Below are 9,375 nucleotides of genomic sequence, written 5' to 3' on the forward strand. Positions count from 1 at the left end.
TAAAAAGTTCTTCAACAAGAAAAATCTTTACATAGCAAACACCTGGCACACCAGTGAGGAGGATCAACTTTTTATCGCTTTAGTTGTCTAATAAAGTCTCACAAAGTCTGAACTGCCTCCACCTCCAGCTGGATCATTTCTCTTTTTGTCATTATTTTAGAGAGGCTTAATTATACCCACAGAACCTTCAAGTAAAGAGGCTATTCACTCCCTTACCAGAGAGACAAATGTTGTGATGCATGACCCTTACCATGTTATTATAGGGTTGAAACAAAGAGCATCATCCAGAGTCCACCACCTACCTCATCCCTTTATTGCAAAAAATCCCAAAAGAAAAAATACAGGTGATTGAAAACTTTTAAAATTCTTCTCATACAATTAAGGTATTGAAGAGTTTAATTATGCATCTTTTCATGCACAATAGAAATACACCTACCAAATGGTTCAGTTTGCAGGTAAAGGTACCGTCACATTAGGCGACGCTGCAGCGATATAGGCAATGATGCCAATCGCTGCAGCGTTGCTGTGTGGTCGCTGGAGAGCTGTCACACAGACAGCTCTCTAGCGACCAACGATGCCGATGTCCCCTGGTAACCAGGGTAAACATCGGGTTACTAAGCGCAGGGCCACGCTTAGTAACCCGATGTTTACCCTGGTTACCATTGTAAATGTAAAAAAAAAAAAAACAGTACATACTTACATTCCGGTGTCTGTCCCCCAGCCTCAGCTTCCCGCACTGACTGTGAGCGCCGGCCGGCTGTAAAGCAGAGCGGTGCATAATGCGGTGTAATGCAGTCCGTTAACGCCGCCATTAAGCCCTATGTCGGACGCATCGCTAGCGCACACCCACAATGGGCGTCATTGAGTGATGGACCCTGCGACGCGGGCTGCAGTGTTTCCGGGTCCATCACCGCTAGCGCAGATAGAGCATCTGCTAGCTCTATCTGCGCTAGCGCGATCACATTTCAGCACTTGCGTTAGCGCAGCCCATTTAACGCATGTGTTGAATGGGCTGCTTTAACGCAATGTAAACCTAGCCTAAAGTGTATTAGAGCCTTTGCATCTTTGCTAAACTCTAGAATAACATAAGATCAGGTATGTTCAAATACCCAATTCTTGTTTTCCTAAACAGCAGACATCAGGGTGAAATTGGGCTTCCCTCATCCAGGATACATTTTCTTATTGATGTATGGCCATGCCCCCTCCTCTAGGTTTCATCTGGTCCTAGGCTCTTTACCAGTGTTTCCTAAATTCCAGTCCTCATGACCCCCCAGCAAATGATATTTTCAGGATTTTTCTTAGTATTACAGAGGTGATGGAATTATTATGAAGGCATCAAAGATTGCCACACGTTTCCTTACCTGTGCAATACTAACGAAATCCTGAAAACATGATCTGTTGGGGGACATTTTCTATGTATCCATCAGCCTCAGTTTTTCACAGTAGCTCTATACCAAAGAAATAGTAATGTGGCCTAATACTAAAAATGCATAGATAGGTTTTTAATCTTAAAACCATTAAATATTCAATATTGCTTGAAGTAGGTTTTTTAATGACTTGACATAGAGGGACCGGAGCCAAGATCCTTATTTACTTTGCTCACTGGCTACAAACACAGTCTCTGGAACTAATTTGTATGAAAGTTTTTCATCAAAACTTGTTTTTATTAAAAAAAAAGTCACAAAATTCATGGTTTTGGCTAAGAATTTGACCACAACACCTAAAATTAAAAAAAATCTAATTATATAAACTGCAACCATGTTACTTATGCCTTTGTCAGTGAATCAACCGAACTGGAGACCAAACATCTGATTTTAGTATGAAGCTCTATGTTTCCAGAAAGCTGACAACCTGGTGTTTGAAGTTGCCTTTCCACAGTCATATCCACCTTCATGTAACTTTATGACGATAAGATTTTTACTTACCAAATTGGATAAAAAATATATACTTCGAACCTTAAAGGAAAGATCTGATTGAATAATTCATATACAAAACCACCTTCATGTACTTTGCTCTACACAGTGATAACAACAACGTTTTGCTAACACATTTAAATGTAATAAAAAAGTTGTAAAAATGTACTAAAATGGGATTTAAATGAAATGTGAACATTTTGTTCAAATACATAAAATGTGCTAAAATTTTTTGGGTATATGGAAAATATTCTACACTATGAGATAGAAACATCAATCAAAATCATGGGTGGCTTGCACTGAACTGACTGATAACAAAATGTTTCCTAAACAACAATAAAATAAGATTGACTTATTGTTAAGGAAACTTTCACACTATCAGTATTTGGTCAGTATTTTACATCAGTATTTGAAAGCCAAAACCAGGAGTGGGTGATAAATACAGAAGTGGTGCATATGTTTCTATTATACTTTTCTTCTGATTGTTCCACTCCCGGTTTTGGCTTACAAATACTGATGTAAAGTACTGACCAAATACTGATAGTGTTACCATAGCCTTAGTGTTCGTGTTTCATCATGAAAATAAATACATGTATCCTCTTTTGGATATTAAATATTGTACAGAAATGTCAGTTTTCAGGGGCTGGAATAGAAACAGTGCAGGAGCTGCAGTTGTCCACGAGCGTTTTAGGCTAAAGTGTCAAAAAATGTCTTGGAACAATAAAAAACAAGAGGTGCTCCCTGTGAAACACAGTGGGCAACAGGTAAGGAGGATAAGTTGGAGAGTTTGTTACTCACCTGCTCAGGTTGTGCACGGCAGAACTACATGAAAACTGATGTATAAACCAATTCTGGCTGTTGCTCTGACCAAATAGCGAGAGGACATAATGAGTAGATATGAGCGAACTTGTTTGGAAAACGTTCACCAGTATTAAATTTGGCACAAAGGTAGCTTATTTGGATTCCTGAGCTTTTTTCCTAAAAATCTGCAAAAGTCAGCCGAAGTTTGGAAAATGACTGAGTTCACTAAGGGGTCTTGTAGACATCAGTGTTTCCAGTAACAGTATGGGCCGCACACTATGTCATCAGTGTGACATGTACCGGTGCCTGGGAATCAGCGGTACTGATCTCGCTGTTCCCCAGCGGCGGGTGTTGAAGTGAAGATAGCTCACACGACTGTCCCCTGCTAGCGCTGCGATCCGCGTTAGCAGGGAACAATGTTGAGAGTTATATTCAACTGTTAACAGCGATAGCAGGCAGCAGATGAAGGGAGTATTTATGAACTCCCACCTGCGCTAAATATAAATATTTTAAAAAAAAAATAAAGTGGGGTTTCCCTGTACTTTTGATAACCAACCAAGAAAAGAGGAGTCATATTTTTTAATTATTTAAAATAATTTAAAAAAATAACTGTGTGGGGTCTACCCCATTTTTGACAACCAGCCAAGCTAAGGCAGGCAGCTGGAGGCACATATTTTCAGGCTGGTAAGGGTCTATGGATATTGCCCCGCAGCCTAAAAATAGCAGCCCAAGGTTGCCATGAAAAGGTGCATCTATTAGATGCGGCTATTCTGATGGTTTGGCCAGCTTTTTCTATGTACATTGTGGCGGTGGCAAGTGGGGTTAATATTTGTGGGGTTGATGTCACCTTTGTATTGTCCAGTGACATGAAGCCCAAAGCTTAGTAATACAGAAGCGTCTATAACACACTTATCCATTACTACTCCTTTAGTTATATTGTAAATAAACACATAGCCTGAATAATGTCCTTTATTTGAAATAAAACCAAAACACACTTTTCCTTTTTTATTTAGAAATAACAAACACAGTTATACTACTCACCTAATGGCCATTCCTTTGATGCTCTTAACTCCTGTCATAAGACAAAAATAAAAAAGCAACCATATCCCTCACTTGTCCGTTCATCTGTCCCACGTCGTAATCCATGTCTGGGGATAAACAGTTTTCAACATGGACGGTGCTAAGATGCAAACATCCAGTTTCAGAACCTCTGAGGAATGAGCTGCTTGAACAAGCGGTGACGTCATCAAGGTTTCCCCTGGTCATTGAGGCTGCATTCCTAGTTGGGTCCCCAAACTGCGGTGACTTTGGTGAGATCACCGCTAGCACAGTGAGAAAAAGTCTCATGGGGCATCTCTGATCTCACTGAGGTCACCACAATTCAGGGGACTGGCTGGGAATGCAGCCTCAGTGCCGGCAGAAACCTCGATCATGTTACCGATAGTCACTGATGCTGCACTCACAGCAGCTCATTCCTCAGTGGTTCTCAGCCTGGATGGTCACATCTTGGCAATTTCCAGGTTGAAATCTGTTAATCCCCCAGACATAGATTACGACGTGAGACAGAACAAAGGGCAGGTGAGGGATATGGTTGTTTTTCATTTTTGTTTTACTACATGAGACCTTGGCTTTAGTGGAATGGGCGATGACGTGAGTATTGTTTAATTTAGATTCATTACAGGAGTCTGTGTCATTCTTTTATTAAAGGACTTTATTATGGGTGTGTGTTTATTTACAATATAACTACAGGATAAGTAATGGAGAGGCCTCTCCATTACCAAGCTGTGGGCTTGATGTCACCGGACAATACAAGATGACATCAGCCCCACAAATATGAATCCTACTTGCCACCACCACAGGGCAAGTGGGAAGAATGAGGCAAAGCACCAGAATTGGTGGGTGTGGGCTGCTATTTCTAGACTGAAGAGGACAATATCCATGGCCCTTTACTAGCCTGAGAATACTAGCCCCCAGCTGATAGCTTTAGCTTGGCTGGTTGTCAAAAAATGAGGGGAGCTCATGTTTTCTTAATTATTTTAAAAAAATAATAATTAGCTTTGATAATGCTGACAGCTGAAGATTGCGGTCTGCCACTAGTTTGAGCTGCTTTGACATCTTTTTGGCCTCCCTGAAGGTGTTTGCTATGCACTTGGTTTTGCCTCCCATTAAAGTAAGTGGGGTTCGGTAATCTGGACAAAGTTTGGAGCTAAATGTTGATTGGTGATTTCACTTTCTGCTTCGAGAGGGAGAAAATGAGCTGCTCTGTTCAGTGTCTGGACACAGAACTCTTCACGTTGCTGCTGGAAAATATTGGTAAATAAGAAAAAACAGAAGTGGTATAACTTGAAGCTTTTTCCTTTACTTGTTTTTAGAGATGAGCCAACCTTTCAAAGTTTGGTTTGGGACATTCACTGAACCGAACCTTGAAAGGTTGGCTCATCTCTAATAACAAGTAAAGGAAAGAGCTTCAAGTTATACCAGTGACATTGCTACCAGGGGGCAGAGGGTGTGGTTGCCCCAGGCCCACCGCTCACAGGGGCCAACCCGGAGCTACACTACCCTTAATTATATCAGTGTGCACCCACCTATATATTTAAGCACTACCTCGGGCAGTAGCCGGAGAGAGGCAGAGGAGCATATGCGCCTCCCCATGTCGACACTGTCCCTGTATCTAGTATACAGCAAACACGCCCGCATTGCACGCTCAGTGAGTGTGTCTGCTGCAGAGAGGTCAGGACCATGGCGCTGCTTCTTCCATCCAGAAATTAGCAGGATAATCACACGACACCACACAGTGGTGTAAGTAACAGCTCACACTTCTGCCTGTATCGGCTAGAGGTGTCTTCACTGTGCAGGGAGGAAGTGGCAGGATGCTGCTCCTCTCCTGATAAGCCCCAGTTGGATTCTTGTCCTGTATCTGCAGTTTCTGAGACATAGTAGATTTATGGCGGCAGCTTGAACTTTTAAACAGATCGGGTCACTGTCAGTGCAAATCGCCCGAGCATCACCCGATCTGTAGAAAACTTCAGAGCAGCTGATATAAATCTAATGGTTCCTTAGATAGACAAGACTGGTCCATAATGTGCACTGATAGACGTGACCCCGGCTGCAGGACCCCACAGATGAAGATATATGTCTCTGTCCTATATATATATACTAGTAATAGGCTCAATGCTATCGCATTGGGAGCACGGTGAAAGGCCATGAACTGCACCTGCGCAAGTGACATACACGTCACCGCTATTCCCGCACATGCGTATTAATGATGCAGCTGTTACTGCACCTGGGTGGGAATAGCAGAGACATGTATGTAACTTGCACAGGCGCAGTTCCTTATGGGATTCGGGGACAGCTGCAGGAAGTCCCAACTGGCGGTTATTATATAGGATAAGACATATATCCTCATCTGTGGGGTGCTGCAGCCGGGGTCACCTTTATCAGTGCACATTACTGACCAGTCTTGTCAGTATATATACCTTGGATTTATTTATATGAGATCCATACAGACATTGGACTGATAGGGTCCTGACCCCGACTATAGGATATACTGTATATCGTATATAACTGGAATTCCATTCTGACCCTGTTTGAGGGGACTTACTACGGGTGCATGGAGCTCACGCAGTCACGCCCCCTTTGGAGCCTCCTGGGCCATGGTCCTGAGGTTCCACAGAAATATCAATAAAAAATGAATGTGAGCTTCACCACCTGTGCCTCCGCTTCCATTCGTTACACGGGGTCATTATACAGCATGGGAGCTTCTGTGGGGGTCATTATACAGTGTGGAAGATAATGTAAGGGCCGTTATACAGTTTGGAGGCTCCTGTCGGGCCATCATACAGTGTAGGGGCTGATAGGGAAATAAGGGACCACCTTAACATATTCCTTGATTCATATATATATTTCTAATTGTAACAAGACATGTTAGTTCTTTTTGTCATTCTGACCTTTGATTAGAGCTGCTGACATAATAGACATTTTTGCAGACTATGCCTTGAGTTATGTTGATCTAGGGTGGCTAATGATGGGTAATGGGGCTACAAATAGCCAGCTTATACAGATAACGAGTTGTAAACTGTATTAGGGTGAGGCTAATTACATGGACATTGGCACCTTACATAAGTAAATATCTGCTCACAGTTGACTTCTAATGGAAAATCACCTGATCAATTAAGGACGATCTCATTTGTAATAAACTGCTGATGTGCGCATGACCAGAATGTATACACCCACTCAAAAGAATATATAAGGGCAGATGTGATTGAATAAACTTTATGGCGTTGGAAACAGATCATTCTGTCTCCGTTGCATCATGGCTCGAGCACCCTCATTTTGGCAACCATCCAATATCCCTGAAGGTCTGACCAACCTAACAGGGCGCATGTACAGTGTGGGAGCTACTGTGGGGGCCATTATACAGTGTGGGGGGCTATAAAGAGTTTGTGGCTACTGTGAAGGCACAAAGGAGACATTTTACTACTGTACGTAAGGGCCCAGTGGTGGCATTATTATGTGAAGCAGTATGAGAAACAATGCTTTTGTACCACACAGCAGGTGCAGTAATAGGGACACATATGGCAGCGGCTCAGTATTGGGGTATCAGTAGGATGAGGAGTTTGTGCAGGATGAGGATAGATGGGGACAGTGCAGGAAATGTGAGAATTCATATGTGTCTTTGTTGTAATCTCTGAAGCTGAGTCGTGGCAGGAAGAAGTTGTCATGTCGGTCTGGGCCACATGGAAAAGACGGGAAAAGTGAACGATTCCATCAGAAAGAACATCAGCGGTAAGTCACCATCTATAACTGTAGTGTAATCACTTGTATGTTCTGCAGGACTGGTATCTACCACTATATGGTCACAATATGGCGGTAATATCAGTGTTGGTCTTTGTGGAGATGTTTTTAGTTACAGGTGGATCATCGGCTGAGGTCCTTATACCCACGATTACAGTGCGACACCGTAGTTGTAATCAGGGGTTAGGGGCCCACTCAGATGTCTCGCCCACCCTAAGCTGAACCCTTAGCTACGCCTCTGAGTTATACCACTCCTGTTTTTTTTATTTACCAATATTTTCCAGCACCAACGTGTAGAGTTCTGTGTCCGCACTCCGAACAGAGCAGCTCCCTCTCTCCCTCTCCAAGCAGGAAGTGAAATCACCAATCAACACCTAGCTCCAAACTTGGTCCAGTTGATTACTCCGTGCCCTGTACCACCAGCTGCAAAACAGAAGGAAAGCGGTAGTTTTTATTGACTGATGTAGTGTTTATTCTATCAAAATGGGGGGTAAAAAAAACAAGTTTCCATATTGGTGACTGCTGGTTTATTTGATTTTGGTTTTAACAACTGAAAATGCTCTTTCAAGTAGTAATCATACAATAATTTTAAAGGAAATCTCTTATCAGATTGTCCTCTTATAAGCTAAAAGCACCACCTTTTAGACCACCTACATAACAGTCCTGCAACATTGGTATAGGCCTCTATCTACTCTGCAGATCAAATAAAAAACCTTGTATAATTGTTCCATGCCATGTGCTAATTGCCATGCTCAAATCCAATGGGTGTTGCTGGTCTGTGCCTCCTCTCCCAAAAATAGTTATCCTTCCTGCTTTGTTAGATGGTTATGACATCTGTTATGACATCCACCCAGTGCTGCAAATCTTAAACCTGTCCAATTGAAGCATAGACACACGTAGGCAAGTTTCACTCCTGAAAGGGCAATAATAATAAATAATAATAATCTTTATTTTTATATAGCGCTAACATATTCCGCAGAGCGTTACAGTTTTGCACACATTATCATCGCTCTCCCCGATAGGGCTCACAATCTAAATTCCCTATCAGTATGTCTTTGGAATGTGGGAGGAAACCGGAGAACCCGGAGGAAACCCACATAAACATGGTGAGAACATACAAACTCCTTGCAGATGTTGTCCTTGATGGGATTTGACCCCAGCGCTTCATTGCTATCCACTGAGCCACCGTGCTGCCACCGGCAAAACAAAGTTTTGTAAAACATATACGCCCGCTTAACTTGCGGATCATCAGCCCCCTTAGGTTAGAGAGAAGGTGATGGGCAGGTCTGTGTTTCATCTGTGTGGGCTCAAAATTTGTAGCACTAGGTGTATGACGCAGGAGACATCCACATACATCAAACAAGGCAAGGTCAGCTACATAGAGGAGAGGTGAGGCCCAAGCATAGACCAGTGATGCCCTTCAGACCACTCCGAATTACCATACAAAGAGGGAAAATTATTTAAGTTTTTTTGCTTTGAACTTCTGGGTAAATGGGGATTATACACATGGTGCTGGACTTTAAAAGGACTTAAGGTACCTTCACACTGAACAACTTAACAACGATATCGCTAGCGATCCGTGACCAGAAAGGCCAGAACTTTATTTCGTCGCTGGATCTCCCGCAGACATCGCTGAATCGGCGTGTGTGACGCCGATTCGGCGATGTCTTCACTGGTAACCGGGGTAAACATCGGGTTACTAAGTGCAGGGCCGCGCTTAGTAACCCGATGTTTACCCTGGTTACCAGTGTAAATGTAAAAACAAACAAACACTACATACTTACATTCCGGTGTCTGTCGCGTCCCCCGGCGTTCTGCTTCCCTGCACTGTCAGCGCCGGCCGGCCGTAAAGCAAAGCACAGCGGTG

This window comes from Ranitomeya imitator, chromosome 2, assembly GCF_032444005.1.
Source record: "Ranitomeya imitator isolate aRanImi1 chromosome 2, aRanImi1.pri, whole genome shotgun sequence".
Lineage (NCBI taxonomy): Eukaryota > Metazoa > Chordata > Amphibia > Anura > Dendrobatidae > Ranitomeya > Ranitomeya imitator.